At 38.9% G+C, this 15,768-nt stretch overlaps 29 non-coding genes and 5 pseudogenes across 29 annotated transcripts; all 34 read left to right on the top strand.

Moving 5' to 3' along the window:
* The first annotated feature begins 45 nt into the window (after positions 1-45).
* Positions 46-164, top strand: LOC146024039 (5S ribosomal RNA). The gene has a single exon (XR_014453436.1). It is a non-coding gene; the product is annotated as a 5S ribosomal RNA (ribosomal RNA).
* A 344-nt stretch (positions 165-508) lies between these two features.
* LOC146022703 (5S ribosomal RNA) lies at positions 509-627 on the top strand. Its single transcript, XR_014452148.1, has one exon. It is a non-coding gene; the product is annotated as a 5S ribosomal RNA (ribosomal RNA).
* Positions 628-972: 345 nt separating this feature from the next.
* Positions 973-1,091, top strand: LOC146021923 (5S ribosomal RNA). The gene has a single exon (XR_014451393.1). It is a non-coding gene; the product is annotated as a 5S ribosomal RNA (ribosomal RNA).
* A 344-nt stretch (positions 1,092-1,435) lies between these two features.
* Positions 1,436-1,554, top strand: LOC146022294 (5S ribosomal RNA). The gene has a single exon (XR_014451758.1). It is a non-coding gene; the product is annotated as a 5S ribosomal RNA (ribosomal RNA).
* A 347-nt stretch (positions 1,555-1,901) lies between these two features.
* On the top strand, positions 1,902-2,020 carry LOC146022799 (5S ribosomal RNA). The gene has a single exon (XR_014452239.1). It is a non-coding gene; the product is annotated as a 5S ribosomal RNA (ribosomal RNA).
* Positions 2,021-2,365: 345 nt separating this feature from the next.
* Positions 2,366-2,474, top strand: LOC146025258 (5S ribosomal RNA; annotated as a pseudogene).
* A 344-nt stretch (positions 2,475-2,818) lies between these two features.
* On the top strand, positions 2,819-2,937 carry LOC146022293 (5S ribosomal RNA). Its single transcript, XR_014451757.1, has one exon. It is a non-coding gene; the product is annotated as a 5S ribosomal RNA (ribosomal RNA).
* A 343-nt stretch (positions 2,938-3,280) lies between these two features.
* On the top strand, positions 3,281-3,399 carry LOC146022291 (5S ribosomal RNA). The gene has a single exon (XR_014451756.1). It is a non-coding gene; the product is annotated as a 5S ribosomal RNA (ribosomal RNA).
* Positions 3,400-3,746: 347 nt separating this feature from the next.
* LOC146024038 (5S ribosomal RNA) lies at positions 3,747-3,865 on the top strand. The gene has a single exon (XR_014453435.1). It is a non-coding gene; the product is annotated as a 5S ribosomal RNA (ribosomal RNA).
* Positions 3,866-4,210: 345 nt separating this feature from the next.
* LOC146023156 (5S ribosomal RNA) lies at positions 4,211-4,329 on the top strand. The gene has a single exon (XR_014452582.1). It is a non-coding gene; the product is annotated as a 5S ribosomal RNA (ribosomal RNA).
* A 345-nt stretch (positions 4,330-4,674) lies between these two features.
* LOC146024872 (5S ribosomal RNA) lies at positions 4,675-4,793 on the top strand (annotated as a pseudogene).
* Positions 4,794-5,137: 344 nt separating this feature from the next.
* LOC146022702 (5S ribosomal RNA) lies at positions 5,138-5,256 on the top strand. The gene has a single exon (XR_014452147.1). It is a non-coding gene; the product is annotated as a 5S ribosomal RNA (ribosomal RNA).
* A 345-nt stretch (positions 5,257-5,601) lies between these two features.
* On the top strand, positions 5,602-5,720 carry LOC146023535 (5S ribosomal RNA). Its single transcript, XR_014452949.1, has one exon. It is a non-coding gene; the product is annotated as a 5S ribosomal RNA (ribosomal RNA).
* A 344-nt stretch (positions 5,721-6,064) lies between these two features.
* LOC146022290 (5S ribosomal RNA) lies at positions 6,065-6,183 on the top strand. Its single transcript, XR_014451755.1, has one exon. It is a non-coding gene; the product is annotated as a 5S ribosomal RNA (ribosomal RNA).
* A 343-nt stretch (positions 6,184-6,526) lies between these two features.
* Positions 6,527-6,645, top strand: LOC146022289 (5S ribosomal RNA). Its single transcript, XR_014451754.1, has one exon. It is a non-coding gene; the product is annotated as a 5S ribosomal RNA (ribosomal RNA).
* Positions 6,646-6,992: 347 nt separating this feature from the next.
* LOC146024853 (5S ribosomal RNA) lies at positions 6,993-7,111 on the top strand (annotated as a pseudogene).
* Positions 7,112-7,456: 345 nt separating this feature from the next.
* On the top strand, positions 7,457-7,575 carry LOC146023155 (5S ribosomal RNA). Its single transcript, XR_014452581.1, has one exon. It is a non-coding gene; the product is annotated as a 5S ribosomal RNA (ribosomal RNA).
* Positions 7,576-7,919: 344 nt separating this feature from the next.
* On the top strand, positions 7,920-8,038 carry LOC146022701 (5S ribosomal RNA). Its single transcript, XR_014452146.1, has one exon. It is a non-coding gene; the product is annotated as a 5S ribosomal RNA (ribosomal RNA).
* A 347-nt stretch (positions 8,039-8,385) lies between these two features.
* Positions 8,386-8,504, top strand: LOC146023534 (5S ribosomal RNA). The gene has a single exon (XR_014452948.1). It is a non-coding gene; the product is annotated as a 5S ribosomal RNA (ribosomal RNA).
* Positions 8,505-8,848: 344 nt separating this feature from the next.
* LOC146022287 (5S ribosomal RNA) lies at positions 8,849-8,967 on the top strand. The gene has a single exon (XR_014451752.1). It is a non-coding gene; the product is annotated as a 5S ribosomal RNA (ribosomal RNA).
* Positions 8,968-9,310: 343 nt separating this feature from the next.
* Positions 9,311-9,429, top strand: LOC146022286 (5S ribosomal RNA). The gene has a single exon (XR_014451751.1). It is a non-coding gene; the product is annotated as a 5S ribosomal RNA (ribosomal RNA).
* A 347-nt stretch (positions 9,430-9,776) lies between these two features.
* Positions 9,777-9,895, top strand: LOC146024037 (5S ribosomal RNA). The gene has a single exon (XR_014453434.1). It is a non-coding gene; the product is annotated as a 5S ribosomal RNA (ribosomal RNA).
* Positions 9,896-10,240: 345 nt separating this feature from the next.
* Positions 10,241-10,359, top strand: LOC146023154 (5S ribosomal RNA). Its single transcript, XR_014452580.1, has one exon. It is a non-coding gene; the product is annotated as a 5S ribosomal RNA (ribosomal RNA).
* A 345-nt stretch (positions 10,360-10,704) lies between these two features.
* On the top strand, positions 10,705-10,823 carry LOC146024871 (5S ribosomal RNA; annotated as a pseudogene).
* A 344-nt stretch (positions 10,824-11,167) lies between these two features.
* LOC146023563 (5S ribosomal RNA) lies at positions 11,168-11,286 on the top strand. The gene has a single exon (XR_014452977.1). It is a non-coding gene; the product is annotated as a 5S ribosomal RNA (ribosomal RNA).
* A 345-nt stretch (positions 11,287-11,631) lies between these two features.
* On the top strand, positions 11,632-11,750 carry LOC146023533 (5S ribosomal RNA). The gene has a single exon (XR_014452947.1). It is a non-coding gene; the product is annotated as a 5S ribosomal RNA (ribosomal RNA).
* Positions 11,751-12,094: 344 nt separating this feature from the next.
* Positions 12,095-12,213, top strand: LOC146022285 (5S ribosomal RNA). The gene has a single exon (XR_014451750.1). It is a non-coding gene; the product is annotated as a 5S ribosomal RNA (ribosomal RNA).
* A 344-nt stretch (positions 12,214-12,557) lies between these two features.
* Positions 12,558-12,676, top strand: LOC146022284 (5S ribosomal RNA). Its single transcript, XR_014451749.1, has one exon. It is a non-coding gene; the product is annotated as a 5S ribosomal RNA (ribosomal RNA).
* Positions 12,677-13,023: 347 nt separating this feature from the next.
* LOC146024036 (5S ribosomal RNA) lies at positions 13,024-13,142 on the top strand. Its single transcript, XR_014453433.1, has one exon. It is a non-coding gene; the product is annotated as a 5S ribosomal RNA (ribosomal RNA).
* A 345-nt stretch (positions 13,143-13,487) lies between these two features.
* LOC146023152 (5S ribosomal RNA) lies at positions 13,488-13,606 on the top strand. Its single transcript, XR_014452579.1, has one exon. It is a non-coding gene; the product is annotated as a 5S ribosomal RNA (ribosomal RNA).
* Positions 13,607-13,951: 345 nt separating this feature from the next.
* On the top strand, positions 13,952-14,070 carry LOC146025094 (5S ribosomal RNA; annotated as a pseudogene).
* Positions 14,071-14,414: 344 nt separating this feature from the next.
* LOC146022700 (5S ribosomal RNA) lies at positions 14,415-14,533 on the top strand. Its single transcript, XR_014452145.1, has one exon. It is a non-coding gene; the product is annotated as a 5S ribosomal RNA (ribosomal RNA).
* A 344-nt stretch (positions 14,534-14,877) lies between these two features.
* On the top strand, positions 14,878-14,996 carry LOC146022283 (5S ribosomal RNA). Its single transcript, XR_014451748.1, has one exon. It is a non-coding gene; the product is annotated as a 5S ribosomal RNA (ribosomal RNA).
* Positions 14,997-15,343: 347 nt separating this feature from the next.
* Positions 15,344-15,462, top strand: LOC146024035 (5S ribosomal RNA). The gene has a single exon (XR_014453432.1). It is a non-coding gene; the product is annotated as a 5S ribosomal RNA (ribosomal RNA).
* The last annotated feature ends 306 nt before the right edge of the window (positions 15,463-15,768 follow it).

Here is a 15,768-nt window from a genome sequence, read left to right as displayed (position 1 = left end):
ACCTGGTGATAGAAGTAGAAGAGGGCAAAAAAGTGCATGTATCTCACCTACAGCCATACCACATTGGATAGGGCCAATCTCATCTGATCTTGGAAGCTAAGCAGTGTTGGGCCTGGTTAGTACTTGGGTGGGAGACCACATGGGAACACCAGGTGTTGTAGGTTTTTTCACATTACTGGCAAATTGTTTTTATTCTCTATCTATTTAAATTGGAAACTTTTTCTTTTTATTGCCAGCACAGACATTTAGCAGAGGTCAAACATACACAATAGCCATCACCTAAAGACTTACCACACTGTTTAGGCCCAATTCCAACTGCTTTTGGCAGCTAAACAGTGTTGAGCCTCTTTAGTATTTTAATTTAAGATCCCCTGCTAATATCATGTCCTGTAGGTCTTTTTACATTACCAACACATGATTTTTTTCAGTAAGCAAAAACAGTTAGGAAGCTTTTTTATTAGCTTACCTGGTGATAGAAGAGAAGAGGGCAAAAAAGAGCATGTATCTCACCTACAGCCATACCACATTGGATAGGCCCAATCTCATCTGATCTTGGAAGCTAAGCAGTGTTGGGCTTGGTTAGTACTTGGGTGGGAGACCACATGGGAACACCAGGTGCTGTAGGTTTTTTCACATTACTGGCAAATTGTTTTTATTCTCTATCTATTTAAATTGGAAACTTTTTCTTTTTATTGCCAGCACAGACATTTAGAAGAGGTCAAACATACACAATAGCCATCACCTAAAGACTTACCACACTGTTTAGGCCCAATTCCAACTGCTTTTGGCAGCTAAACAGTGTTGAGCCTCTTAAGTATTTTAATTTAAGATCCCCTGCTAATATCATGTCCTGTAGGTCTTTTTACATTACCAACACATGATTTTTTTCAGTAAGCAAAAACAGTTACGAAACTTTTTTATTAGCTTACCTGGTGATAGAAGTAGAAGAGGGCAAAAAAGTGCCTGTATCTCACCTACAGCCATACCACATTGGATATGCCCAATCTCGTCTGATCTTGGAAACTAAGCAGTGTTGGGCCTGGTTAGTACTTGGGTGGGAGACCACATGGGAACACCAGGTGCTGTAGGTTTTTTCACATTACTGGCAAATTGTTTTTATTCTCTAGCTATTTAAATTGGAAACTTTTTCTTTTTATTGCCTGTAGAGACATTTGTAAGAGGTCAAACAGACACAATAGCCATCACCTAAAGACTTACCACACTGTTTAGGCCCAATTCCAACTGCTTTTGGCAGCTAAACAGTGTTGAGCCTCTTTAGTAGTTTAATTTAAGATCCCCTGCTAATATCATGTCCTGTAGGTCTTTTTACATTACCAACACATGATTTTTTTCAGTAAGCAAAAACAGTCAGGAAGCTTTTTTATTAGCTTACCTGGTGATAGAAGAGAAGAGGGCAAAAAAGAGCATGTATCTCACCTACAGCCATACCACATTGGATAGGCCCAATCTCGTCTGATCTTGGAAGCTAAGCAGTGTTGGGCCTGGTTAGTACTTGGGTGGGAGACCACATGGGAACACCTGGTGCTGTAGGTTTTTTTCACATTACTGGCAAATTGTTTTTATTCTCTAGCTATTTAAATTGGAAACTTTTTCTTTTTATTGCCAGTACAGACATTTGGAAGAGGTCAAACAGACACAATAGCCATCACCTAAAGACTTACCACACTGTTTAGGCCCAATTCCAACTGCTTTTGGCAGCTAAACAGTGTATGAGCCTCTTTAGTAGTTTCATTTAAAATCCCCTGCTAATATAATGTCCTGTAGGTCTTTTTACATTACCAAAACATGATTTTTTTCATTAAGCCAAAACAGTTAGGAAACTTTTTTATTAGCTTACCTGGTGATAGAAGTAGAAGAGGGCAAAAAAGTGCAAGTATCTCACCTACAGCCATACCACATTGGATAGGCCCAATCTCGTCTGATCTTGGAAGCTAAGCAGTGTTGGGCCTGGTTAGTACTTGGCTGGGAGACCACATGGGAACACCAGGTGCTGTAGGTTTTTTCACGTTACTGGCAAATTGTTTTTATTCTCTAGCTATTTAAATTGGAAACTTTTTCTTTTTATTGCCAGTACAGACATTTGGAAGAGGTCAAACAGACACAATAGCCATCACCTAAAGACTTACCACACTGTTTAGGCCCAATTCCAACTGCTTTTGGCAGCTAAACAGTGTTGAGCCTCTTTAGTAGTTTAATTTAAGATCCCCTGCTAATATCATGTCCTGTAGGTCTTTTTACATTGCCAACACATGATTTTTTTCAGTAAGCAAAAACAGTTACGAAACTTTTTTATTAGCTTACCTGGTGATAGAAGTAGAAGAGGGCAAAAAAGTGCCTGTATCTCACCTACAGCCATACCACATTGGATATGCCTGATCTTGGAAGCTAAGCAGTGTTGGGCCTGGTTAGTACTTGGGTGGGAGACAACATGGGAACACCAGGTGCTGTAGGTTTTTTCACATTACTGGCAAATTGTTTTTATTCTCTATCTATTTAAATTGGAAACTTTTTCTTTTTATTGCCTGTAGAGACATTTGTAAGAGGTCAAACAGACACAATAGCCATCACCTAAAGACTTACCACACTGTTTAGGCCCAATTCCAACTGCTTTTGGCAGCTAAACAGTGTTAAGCCTCTTTAGTAGTTTAATTTAAGATCCCCTGCTAATATCATGTCCTGTAGGTCTTTTTACATTACCAACACATGATTTTTTTCAGTAAGCAAAAACAGTTAGGAAGCTTTTTTATTAGCTTACCTGGTGATAGAAGAGAAGAGGTCAAAAAAGAGCATGTATCTCACCTACAGCCATACCACATTGGATAGGCCCAATCTCGTCTGATCTTGGAAGCTAAGCAGTGTTGGGCCTGGTTAGTACTTGGGTGGGAGACCACATGGGAACACCTGGTGCTGTAGGTTTTTTCACATTACTGGCAATTTTTTTTATTCTCTATCTATTTAAATTGGAAACTTTTTCTTTTTATTGCCAGCACAGACATTTAGAAGAGGTCAAACATACACAATAGCCATCACCTAAAGACTTACCACACTGTTTAGGCCCAATTCCAACTGCTTTTGGCAGCTAAACAGTGTTGAGCCTCTTTAGTATTTTAATTTAAGATCCCCTGCTAATATCATGTCCTGTAGGTCTTTTTACATTACCAACACATGATTTTTTTCAGTAAGCAAAAACAGTTAGGAAGCTTTTTTATTAGCTTACCTGGTGATAGAAGAGAAGAGGGCAAAAAAGAGCATGTATCTCACCTACAGCCATACCACATTGGATAGGCCCAATCTCGTCTGATCTTGGAAGCTAAGCAGTGTTGGGCCTGGTTAGTACTTGGGTGGGAGACCACATGGGAACACCTGGTGCTGTAGGTTTTTTCACATTACTGGCAAATTGTTTTTATTCTCTAGCTATTTAAATTGGAAACTTTTTCTTTTTATTGCCAGTACAGACATTTGGAAGAGGTCAAACAGACACAATAGCCATCACCTAAAGACTTACCACACTGTTTAGGCCCAATTCCAACTGCTTTTGGCAACTAAACAGTGTATGAGCCTCTTTAGTTGTTTCATTTAAGATCCCCTGCTAATATCATGTCCTGTAGGTCTTTTTACATTACCAAAACATGATTTTTTTCATTAAGCCAAAACAGTTAGGAAACTTTTTTTATTAGCTTACCTGGTGATAGAAGTAGAAGAGGGCAAAAAAGTGCATGTATCTCACCTACAGCCATACCACATTGGATAGGGCCAATCTCATCTGATCTTGGAAGCTAAGCAGTGTTGGGCCTGGTTAGTACTTGGGTGGGAGACCACATGGGAACACCAGGTGTTGTAGGTTTTTTCACATTACTGGCAAATTGTTTTTATTCTCTATCTATTTAAATTGGAAACTTTTTCTTTTTATTGCCAGCACAGACATTTAGCAGAGGTCAAACATACACAATAGCCATCACCTAAAGACTTACCACACTGTTTAGGCCCAATTCCAACTGCTTTTGGCAGCTAAACAGTGTTGAGCCTCTTTAGTAGTTTAATTTAAGATCCCCTGCTAATATCATGTCCTGTAGGTCTTTTTACATTGCCAACACATGATTTTTTTCAGTAAGCAAAAACAGTTACGAAACTTTTTTATTAGCTTACCTGGTGATAGAAGTAGAAGAGGGCAAAAAAGTGCCTGTATCTCACCTACAGCCATACCACATTGGATATGCCCAATCTCGTCTGATCTTGGAAGCTAAGCAGTGTTTGGCCTGGTTAGTACTTGGGTGGGAGACCACATGGGAACACCAGGTGCTGTAGGTTTTTTCACATTACTGGCAAATTGTTTTTATTCTCTAGCTATTTAAATTGGAAACTTTTTCTTTTTATTGCCTGTAGAGACATTTGTAAGAGGTCAAACAGACACAATAGCCATCACCTAAAGACTTACCACACTGTTTAGGCCCAATTCCAACTGCTTTTGGCAGCTAAACAGTGTTGAGCCTCTTTAGTAGTTTCATTTAAGATCCCCTGCTAATATCATGTCCTGTAGGTCTTTTTACATTACCAAAACATGATTTTTTTAATTAAGCCAAAACAGTTAGGAAACTTTTTTATTAGCTTACCTGGTGATATAAGTAGAAGAGGGCAAAAAAGTGCATGTATCTCACCTACAGCCATACCACATTGGATAGCCCCAATCTCGTCTGATCTTGGAAGCTAAGAAGTGTTGGGCCTGGTTAGTAATTGGGTGGGAGACCACATGGGAACACCAGGTGCTGTAGGTTTTTTCACATTACTGGCAAATTGTTTTTATTCTCTATCTATTTAAATTGGAAACTTTTTCTTTTTATTGCCAGCACAGACATTTAGAAGAGGTCAAACATACACAATAGCCATCACCTAAAGACTTACCACACTGTTTAGGCCCAATTCCAACTGCTTTTGGCAGCTAAACAGTGTTGAGCCTCTTTAGTATTTTAATTTAAGATCCCCTGCTAATATCATGTCCTGTAGGTCTTTTTACATTACCAACACATGATTTTTTTCAGTAAGCAAAAACAGTTAGGAAGCTTTTTTATTAGCTTACCTGGTGATAGAAGAGAAGAGGGCAAAAAAGAGCATGTATCTCACCTACAGCCATACCACATTGGATAGGCCCAATCTCATCTGATCTTGGAAGCTAAGCAGTGTTGGGCTTGGTTAGTACTTGGGTGGGAGACCACATGGGAACACCAGGTGCTGTAGGTTTTTTCACATTACTGGCAAATTGTTTTTATTCTCTATCTATTTAAATTGGAAACTTTTTCTTTTTATTGCCAGCACAGACATTTAGAAGAGGTCAAACATACACAATAGCCATCACCTAAAGACTTACCACACTGTTTAGGCCCAATTCCAACTGCTTTTGGCAGCTAAACAGTGTTGAGCCTCTTTAGTCGTTTAATTTAAGATCCCCTGCTAATATCATGTCCTGTAGGTCTTTTTACATTGCCAACACATGATTTTTTTCAGTAAGCAAAAACAGTTACGAAGCTTTTTTATTAGCTTACCTGGTGATAGAAGTAGAAGAGGGCAAAAAAGTGCCTGTATCTCACCTACAGCCATACCACATTGGATATGCCCAATCTCGTCTGATCTTGGAAGCTAAGCAGTGTTGGGCCTGGTTAGTACTTGGGTGGGAGACAACATGGGAACACCAGGTGCTGTAGGTTTTTTCACATTACTGGCAAATTGTTTTTATTCTCTAGCTATTTAAATTGGAAACTTTTTCTTTTTATTGCCTGTAGAGACATTTGTAAGAGGTCAAACAGACACAATAGCCATCACCTAAAGACTTACCACACTGTTTAGGCCCAATTCCAACTGCTTTTGGCAGCTAAACAGTGTTAAGCCTCTTTAGTAGTTTAATTTAAGATCCCCTGCTAATATCATGTCCTGTAGGTCTTTTTACATTACCAACACATGATTTTTTTCAGTAAGCAAAAACAGTTAGGAAGCTTTTTTATTAGCTTACCTGGTGATAGAAGAGAAGAGGTCAAAAAAGAGCATGTATCTCACCTACAGCCATACCACATTGGATAGGCCCAATCTCGTCTGATCTTGGAAGCTAAGCAGTGTTGGGCCTGGTTAGTACTTGGGTGGGAGACCACATGGGAACACCTGGTGCTGTAGGTTTTTTCACATTACTGGCAAATTTTTTTATTCTCTATCTATTTAAATTGGAAACTTTTTCTTTTTATTGCCAGCACAGACATTTAGAAGAGGTCAAACATACACAATAGCCATCACCTAAAGACTTACCACACTGTTTAGGCCCAATTCCAACTGCTTTTGGCAGCTAAACAGTGTTGAGCCTCTTTAGTATTTTAATTTAAGATCCCCTGCTAATATCATGTCCTGTAGGTCTTTTTACATTACCAACACATGATTTTTTTCAGTAAGCAAAAACAGTTAGGAAGCTTTTTTATTAGCTTACCTGGTGATAGAAGAGAAGAGGGCAAAAAAGAGCATGTATCTCACCTACAGCCATACCACATTGGATAGGCCCAATCTCGTCTGATCTTGGAAGCTAAGCAGTGTTGGGCCTGGTTAGTACTTGGGTGGGAGACCACATGGGAACACCTGGTGCTGTAGGTTTTTTCACATTACTGGCAAATTGTTTTTATTCTCTAGCTATTTAAATTGGAAACTTTTTCTTTTTATTGCCAGTACAGACATTTGGAAGAGGTCAAACAGACACAATAGCCATCACCTAAAGACTTACCACACTGTTTAGGCCCAATTCCAACTGCTTTTGGCAACTAAACAGTGTATGAGCCTCTTTAGTTGTTTCATTTAAGATCCCCTGCTAATATCATGTCCTGTAGGTCTTTTTACATTACCAAAACATGATTTTTTTCATTAAGCCAAAACAGTTAGGAAACTTTTTTTATTAGCTTACCTGGTGATAGAAGTAGAAGAGGGCAAAAAAGTGCATGTATCTCACCTACAGCCATACCACATTGGATAGGGCCAATCTCATCTGATCTTGGAAGCTAAGCAGTGTTGGGCCTGGTTAGTACTTGGGTGGGAGACCACATGAAAACACCAGGTGTTGTAGGTTTTTTCACGTTACTGGCAAATTGTTTTTATTCTCTATCTATTTAAATTGGAAACTTTTTCTTTTTATTGCCAGCACAGACATTTAGCAGAGGTCAAACATACACAATAGCCATCACCTAAAGACTTACCACACTGTTTAGGCCCAATTCCAACTGCTTTTGGCAGCTAAACAGTGTTGAGCCTCTTTAGTAGTTTAATTTAAGATCCCCTGCTAATATCATGTCCTGTAGGTCTTTTTACATTGCCAACACATGATTTTTTTCAGTAAGCAAAAACAGTTACGAAACTTTTTTATTAGCTTACCTGGTGATAGAAGTAGAAGAGGGCAAAAAAGTGCCTGTATCTCACCTACAGCCATACCACATTGGATATGCCCAATCTCGTCTGATCTTGGAAGCTAAGCAGTGTTTGGCCTGGTTAGTACTTGGGTGGGAGACCACATGGGAACACCAGGTGCTGTAGGTTTTTTCACATTACTGGCAAATTGTTTTTATTCTCTAGCTATTTAAATTGGAAACTTTTTCTTTTTATTGCCTGTAGAGACATTTGTAAGAGGTCAAACAGACACAATAGCCATCACCTAAAGACTTACCACACTGTTTAGGCCCAATTCCAACTGCTTTTGGCAGCTAAACAGTGTTGAGCCTCTTTAGTAGTTTAATTTAAGATCCCCTGCTAATATCATGTCCTGTAGGTCTTTTTACATTACCAACACATGATTTTTTTCAGTAAGCAAAAACAGTTAGGAAGCTTTTTTATTAGCTTACCTGGTGATAGAAGAGAAGAGGGCAAAAAAGAGCATGTATCTCACCTACAGCCATACCACATTGGATAGGCCCAATCTCATCTGATCTTGGAAGCTAAGCAGTGTTGGGCTTGGTTAGTACTTGGGTGGGAGACCACATGGGAACACCAGGTGCTGTAGGTTTTTTCACATTACTGGCAAATTGTTTTTATTCTCTATCTATTTAAATTGGAAACTTTTTCTTTTTATTGCCAGCACAGACATTTAGAAGAGGTCAAACATACACAATAGCCATCACCTAAAGACTTACCACACTGTTTAGGCCCAATTCCAACTGCTTTTGGCAGCTAAACAGTGTTGAGCCTCTTTAGTCGTTTAATTTAAGATCCCCTGCTAATATCATGTCCTGTAGGTCTTTTTACATTGCCAACACATGATTTTTTTCAGTAAGCAAAAACAGTTACGAAGCTTTTTTATTAGCTTGTACCTGGTGATAGAAGTAGAAGAGGGCAAAAAAGTGCCTGTATCTCACCTACAGCCATACCACATTGGATATGCCCAATCTCGTCTGATCTTGGAAGCTAAGCAGTGTTGGGCCTGGTTAGTACTTGGGTGGGAGACAACATGGGAACACCAGGTGCTGTAGGTTTTTTCACATTACTGGCAAATTGTTTTTATTCTCTAGCTATTTAAATTGGAAACTTTTTCTTTTTATTGCCTGTAGAGACATTTGTAAGAGGTCAAACAGACACAATAGCCATCACCTAAAGACTTACCACACTGTTTAGGCCCAATTCCAACTGCTTTTGGCAGCTAAACAGTGTTAAGCCTCTTTAGTAGTTTAATTTAAGATCCCCTGCTAATATTATGTCCTGTAGGTCTTTTTACATTACCAACACATGATTTTTTTCAGTAAGCAAAAACAGTTAGGAAGCTTTTTTATTAGCTTACCTGGTGATAGAAGAGAAGAGGTCAAAAAAGAGCATGTATCTCACCTACAGCCATACCACATTGGATAGGCCCAATCTCGTCTGATCTTGGAAGCTAAGCAGTGTTGGGCCTGGTTAGTACTTGGGTGGGAGACCACATGGGAACACCTGGTGCTGTAGGTTTTTTCACATTACTGGCAATTTTTTTTATTCTCTATCTATTTAAATTGGAAACTTTTTCTTTTTATTGCCAGCACAGACATTTAGAAGAGGTCAAACATACACAATAGCCATCACCTAAAGACTTACCACACTGTTTAGGCCCAATTCCTACTGCTTTTGGCAGCTAAACAGTGTTGAGCCTCTTTAGTATTTTAATTTAAGATCCCCTGCTAATATCATGTCCTGTAGGTCTTTTTACATTACCAACACATGATTTTTTTCAGTAAGCAAAAACAGTTAGGAAGCTTTTTTATTAGCTTACCTGGTGATAGAAGAGAAGAGGGCAAAAAAGAGCATGTATCTCACCTACAGCCATACCACATTGGATAGGCCCAATCTCGTCTGATCTTGGAAGCTAAGCAGTGTTGGGCCTGGTTAGTACTTGGGTGGGAGACCACATGGGAACACCTGGTGCTGTAGGTTTTTTCACATTACTGGCAAATTGTTTTTATTCTCTAGCTATTTAAATTGGAAACTTTTTCTTTTTATTGCCAGTACAGACATTTGGAAGAGGTCAAACAGACACAATAGCCATCACCTAAAGACTTACCACACTGTTTAGGCCCAATTCCAACTGCTTTTGGCAACTAAACAGTGTATGAGCCTCTTTAGTTGTTTCATTTAAGATCCCCTGCTAATATCATGTCCTGTAGGTCTTTTTACATTACCAAAACATGATTTTTTTCATTAAGCCAAAACAGTTAGGAAACTTTTTTTATTAGCTTACCTGGTGATAGAAGTAGAAGAGGGCAAAAAAGTGCATGTATCTCACCTACAGCCATACCACATTGGATAGGGCCAATCTCATCTGATCTTGGAAGCTAAGCAGTGTTGGGCCTGGTTAGTACTTGGGTGGGAGACCACATGGGAACACCAGGTGTTGTAGGTTTTTTCACATTACTGGCAAATTGTTTTTATTCTCTATCTATTTAAATTGGAAACTTTTTCTTTTTATTGCCAGCACAGACATTTAGCAGAGGTCAAACATACACAATAGCCATCACCTAAAGACTTACCACACTGTTTAGGCCCAATTCCAACTGCTTTTGGCAGCTAAACAGTGTTGAGCCTCTTTAGTAGTTTAATTTAAGATCCCCTGCTAATATCATGTCCTGTAGGTCTTTTTACATTGCCAACACATGATTTTTTTCAGTAAGCAAAAACAGTTACGAAACTTTTTTATTAGCTTACCTGGTGATAGAAGTAGAAGAGGGCAAAAAAGTGCCTGTATCTCACCTACAGCCATACCACATTGGATATGCCCAATCTCGTCTGATCTTGGAAGCTAAGCAGTGTTTGGCCTGGTTAGTACTTGGGTGGGAGACCACATGGGAACACCAGGTGCTGTAGGTTTTTTCACATTACTGGCAAATTGTTTTTATTCTCTAGCTATTTAAATTGGAAACTTTTTCTTTTTATTGCCTGTAGAGACATTTGTAAGAGGTCAAACAGACACAATAGCCATCACCTAAAGACTTACCACACTGTTTAGGCCCAATTCCAACTGCTTTTGGCAGCTAAACAGTGTTGAGCCTCTTTAGTAGTTTCATTTAAGATCCCCTGCTAATATCATGTCCTGTAGGTCTTTTTACATTACCAAAACATGATTTTTTTAATTAAGCCAAAACAGTTAGGAAACTTTTTTATTAGCTTACCTGGTGATATAAGTAGAAGAGGGCAAAAAAGTGCATGTATCTCACCTACAGCCATACCACATTGGATAGCCCCAATCTCGTCTGATCTTGGAAGCTAAGAAGTGTTGGGCCTGGTTAGTAATTGGGTGGGAGACCACATGGGAACACCAGGTGCTGTAGGTTTTTTCACATTACTGGCAAATTGTTTTTATTCTCTATCTATTTAAATTGGAAACTTTTTCTTTTTATTGCCAGCACAGACATTTAGAAGAGGTCAAACATACACAATAGCCATCACCTAAAGACTTACCACACTGTTTAGGCCCAATTCCAACTGCTTTTGGCAGCTAAACAGTGTTGAGCCTCTTTAGTATTTTAATTTAAGATCCCCTGCTAATATCATGTCCTGTAGGTCTTTTTACATTACCAACACATGATTTTTTTCAGTAAGCAAAAACAGTTAGGAAGCTTTTTTATTAGCTTACCTGGTGATAGAAGAGAAGAGGGCAAAAAAGAGCATGTATCTCACCTACAGCCATACCACATTGGATAGGCCCAATCTCATCTGATCTTGGAAGCAAAGCAGTGTTGGGCTTGGTTAGTACTTGGGTGGGAGACCACATGGGAACACCAGGTGCTGTAGGTTTTTTCACATTACTGGCAAATTGTTTTTATTCTCTATCTATTTAAATTGGAAACTTTTTCTTTTTATTGCCAGCACAGACATTTAGAAGAGGTCAAACATACACAATAGCCATCACCTAAAGACTTACCACACTGTTTAGGCCCAATTCCAACTGCTTTTGGCAGCTAAACAGTGTTGAGCCTCTTTAGTCGTTTAATTTAAGATCCCCTGCTAATATCATGTCCTGTAGGTCTTTTTACATTGCCAACACATGATTTTTTTCAGTAAGCAAAAACAGTTACGAAGCTTTTTTATTAGCTTACCTGGTGATAGAAGTAGAAGAGGGCAAAAAAGTGCCTGTATCTCACCTACAGCCATACCACATTGGATATGCCCAATCTCGTCTGATCTTGGAAGCTAAGCAGTGTTGGGCCTGGTTAGTACTTGGGTGGGAGACAACATGGGAACACCAGGTGCTGTAGGTTTTTTCACATTACTGGCAAATTGTTTTTATTCTCTAGCTATTTAAATTGGAAACTTTTTCTTTTTATTGCCTGTAGAGACATTTGTAAGAGGTCAAACAGACACAATAGCCATCACCTAAAGACTTACCACACTGTTTAGGCCCAATTCCAACTGCTTTTGGCAGCTAAACAGTGTTAAGCCTCTTTAGTAGTTTAATTTAAGATCCACTGCTAATATCATGTCCTGTAGGTCTTTTTACATTACCAACACATGATTTTTTTCAGTAAGCAAAAACAGTTAGGAAGCTTTTTTATTAGCTTACCTGGTGATAGAAGAGAAGAGGTCAAAAAAGAGCATGTATCTCACCTACAGCCATACCACATTGGATAGGCCCAATCTCGTCTGATCTTGGAAGCTAAGCAGTGTTGGGCCTGGTTAGTACTTGGGTGGGAGACCACATGGGAACACCTGGTGCTGTAGGTTTTTTCACATTACTGGCAAATTGTTTTTATTCTCTATCTATTTAAATTGGAAACTTTTTCTTTTTATTGCCAGCACAGACATTTAGAAGAGGTCAAACATACACAATAGCCATCACCTAAAGACTTACCACACTGTTTAGGCCCAATTCCAACTGCTTTTGGCAGCTAAACAGTGTTGAGCCTCTTTAGTATTTTAATTTAAGATCCCCTGCTAATATCATGTCCTGTAGGTCTTTTTACATTACCAACACATGATTTTTTTCAGTAAGCAAAAACAGTTAGGAAGCTTTTTTATTAGCTTACCTGGTGATAGAAGAGAAGAGGGCAAAAAAGAGCATGTATCTCACCTACAGCCATACCACATTGGATAGGCCCAATCTCGTCTGATCTTGGAAGCTAAGCAGTGTTGGGCCTGGTTAGTACTTGGGTGGGAGACCACATGGGAACACCTGGTGCTGTAGGTTTTTTCACATTACTGGCAAATTGTTTTTATTCTCTAGCTATTTAAATTGGAAATTTTTTCTTTTTATTGCCAGTACAGACATTTGGAAGAGGTCAAACAGACACAATAGCCATCACCTAAAGACTTACCACACTGTTTAGGCCCAATTCCAACTGCTTTTGGCAACTAAACAGTGTATGAGCCTCTTTAGTTGTTTCATTTAAGATCCCCTGCTAATATCATGTCCTGTAGGTCTTTTTACATTACCAAAACATGATTTTTTTCATTAAGCCAAAACAGTTAGGAAACTTTTTTTATTAGCTTACCTGGTGATAGAAGTAGAAGAGGGCAAAAAAGTGCATGTATCTCACCTACAGCCATACCACATTGGATAGGGCCAATCTCATCTGATCTTGGAAGCTAAGCAGTGTTGGGCCTGGTTAGTACTTGGGTGGGAGACCACATGGGAACACCAGGTGTTGTAGGTTTTTTCACATTACTGGCAAATTGTTTTTATTCTCTATCTATTTAAATTGGAAACTTTTTCTTTTTATTGCCAGCACAGACATTTAGCAGAGGTCAAACATACACAATAGCCATCACCTAAAGACTTACCACACTGTTTAGGCCCAATTCCAACTGCTTTTGGCAGCTAAACAGTGTTGAGCCTCTTTAGTAGTTTAATTTAAGATCCCCTGCTAATATCATGTCCTGTAGGTCTTTTTACATTGCCAACACATGATTTTTTTCAGTAAGCAAAAACAGTTACGAAACTTTTTTATTAGCTTACCTGGTGATAGAAGTAGAAGAGGGCAAAAAAGTGCCTGTATCTCACCTACAGCCATACCACATTGGATATGCCCAATCTCGTCTGATCTTGGAAGCTAAGCAGTGTTTGGCCTGGTTAGTACTTGGGTGGGAGACCACATGGGAACACCAGGTGCTGTAGGTTTTTTCACATTACTGGCAAATTGTTTTTATTCTCTATCTATTTAAATTGGAAACTTTTTCTTTTTATTGCCAGCACAGACATTTAGAAGAGGTCAAACATACACAATAGCCATCACCTAAAGACTTACCACACTGTTTAGGCCCAATTCCAACTGCTTTTGGCAGCTAAACAGTGTTGAGCCTCTTTAGTAGTTTAATTTAAGATCCCCTGCTAATATCATGTCCTGTAGGTCTTTTTACATTACCAAAACATGATTTTTTTAATTAAGCCAAAACAGTTAGGAAACTTTTTTATTAGCTTACCTGGTGATATAAGTAGAAGAGGGCAAAAAAGTGCATGTATCTCACCTACAGCCATACCACATTGGATAGCCCAAATCTCGTCTGATCTTGGAAGCTAAGAAGTGTTGGGCCTGGTTAGTAATTGGGTGGGAGACCACATGGGAACACCAGGTGCTGTAGGTTTTTTCACATTACTGGCAAATTGTTTTTATTCTCTATCTATTTAAATTGGAAACTTTTTCTTTTTATTGCCAGCACAGACATTTAGAAGAGGTCAAACATACACAATAGCCATCACCTAAAGACTTACCACACTGTTTAGGCCCAATTCCAACTGCTTTTGGCAGCTAAACAGTGTTGAGCCTCTTTAGTATTTTAATTTAAGATCCCCTGCTAATATCATGTCCTGTAGGTCTTTTTACATTACCAACACATGATTTTTTTCAGTAAGCAAAAACAGTTAGGAAGCTTTTTTATTAGCTTACCTGGTGATAGAAGAGAAGAGGGCAAAAAAGAGCATGTATCTCACCTACAGCCATACCACATTGGATAGGCCCAATCTCATCTGATCTTGGAAGCTAAGCAGTGTTGGGCTTGGTTAGTACTTGGGTGGGAGACCACATGGGAACACCAGGTGCTGTAGGTTTTTTCACATTACTGGCAAATTGTTTTTATTCTCTATCTATTTAAATTGGAAACTTTTTCTTTTTATTGCCAGCACAGACATTTAGAAGAGGTCAAACATACACAATAGCCATCACCTAAAGACTTACCACACTGTTTAGGCCCAATTCCAACTGCTTTTGGCAGCTAAACAGTGTTGAGCCTCTTTAGTATTTTAATTTAAGATCCCCTGCTAATATCATGTCCTGTAGGTCTTTTTACATTACCAACACATGATTTTTTTCAGTAAGCAAAAACAGTTAGGAAGCTTTTTTATTAGCTTACCTGGTGATAGAAGAGAAGAGGGCAAAAAAGAGCATGTATCTCACCTACAGCCATACCACATTGGATAGGCCCAATCTCGTCTGATCTTGGAAGCTAAGCAGTGTTGGGCCTGGTTAGTACTTGGGTGGGAGACCACATGGGAACACCTGGTGCTGTAGGTTTTTTCACATTACTGGCAAATTGTTTTTATTCTCTAGCTATTTAAATTGGAAACTTTTTCTTTTTATTGCCAGTACAGACATTTGGAAGAGGTCAAACAGACACAATAGCCATCACCTAAAGACTTACCACACTGTTTAGGCCCAATTCCAACTGCTTTTGGCAACTAAACAGTGTATGAGCCTCTTTAGTTGTTTCATTTAAGATCCCCTGCTAATATCATGTCCTGTAGGTCTTTTTACATTACCAAAACATGATTTTTTTCATTAAGCCAAAACAGTTAGGAAACTTTTTTTATTAGCTTACCTGGTGATAGAAGTAGAAGAGGGCAAAAAAGTGCATGTATCTCACCTACAGCCATACCACATTGGATAGGGCCAATCTCATCTGATCTTGGAAGCTAAGCAGTGTTGGGCCTGGTTAGTACTTGGGTGGGAGACCACATGGGAACACCAGGTGTTGTAGGTTTTTTCACATTACTGGCAAATTGTTTTTATTCTCTATCTATTTAAATTGGAAACTTTTTCTTTTTATTGCCAGCACAGACATTTAGCAGAGGTCAAACATACACAATAGCCATCACCTAAAGACTTACCACACTGTTTAGGCCCAATTCCAACTGCTTTTGGCAGCTAAACAGTGTTGAGCCTCTTTAGTAGTTTAATTTAAGATCCCCTGCTAATATCATGTCCTGTAGGTCTTTTTACATTGCCAACACATGATTTTTTTCAGTAAGCAAAAACAGTTACGAAACTTTTTTATTAGCTTACCTGG

The sequence above is a fragment of the Crinia signifera genome, chromosome 7, assembly GCF_055691185.1.
Source record: "Crinia signifera chromosome 7, ASM5569118v1, whole genome shotgun sequence".
Lineage (NCBI taxonomy): Eukaryota > Metazoa > Chordata > Amphibia > Anura > Myobatrachidae > Crinia > Crinia signifera.
Note: the sequence above shows the minus strand (reverse complement) of the source record. Positions and strands in the feature narration are given on the sequence as shown.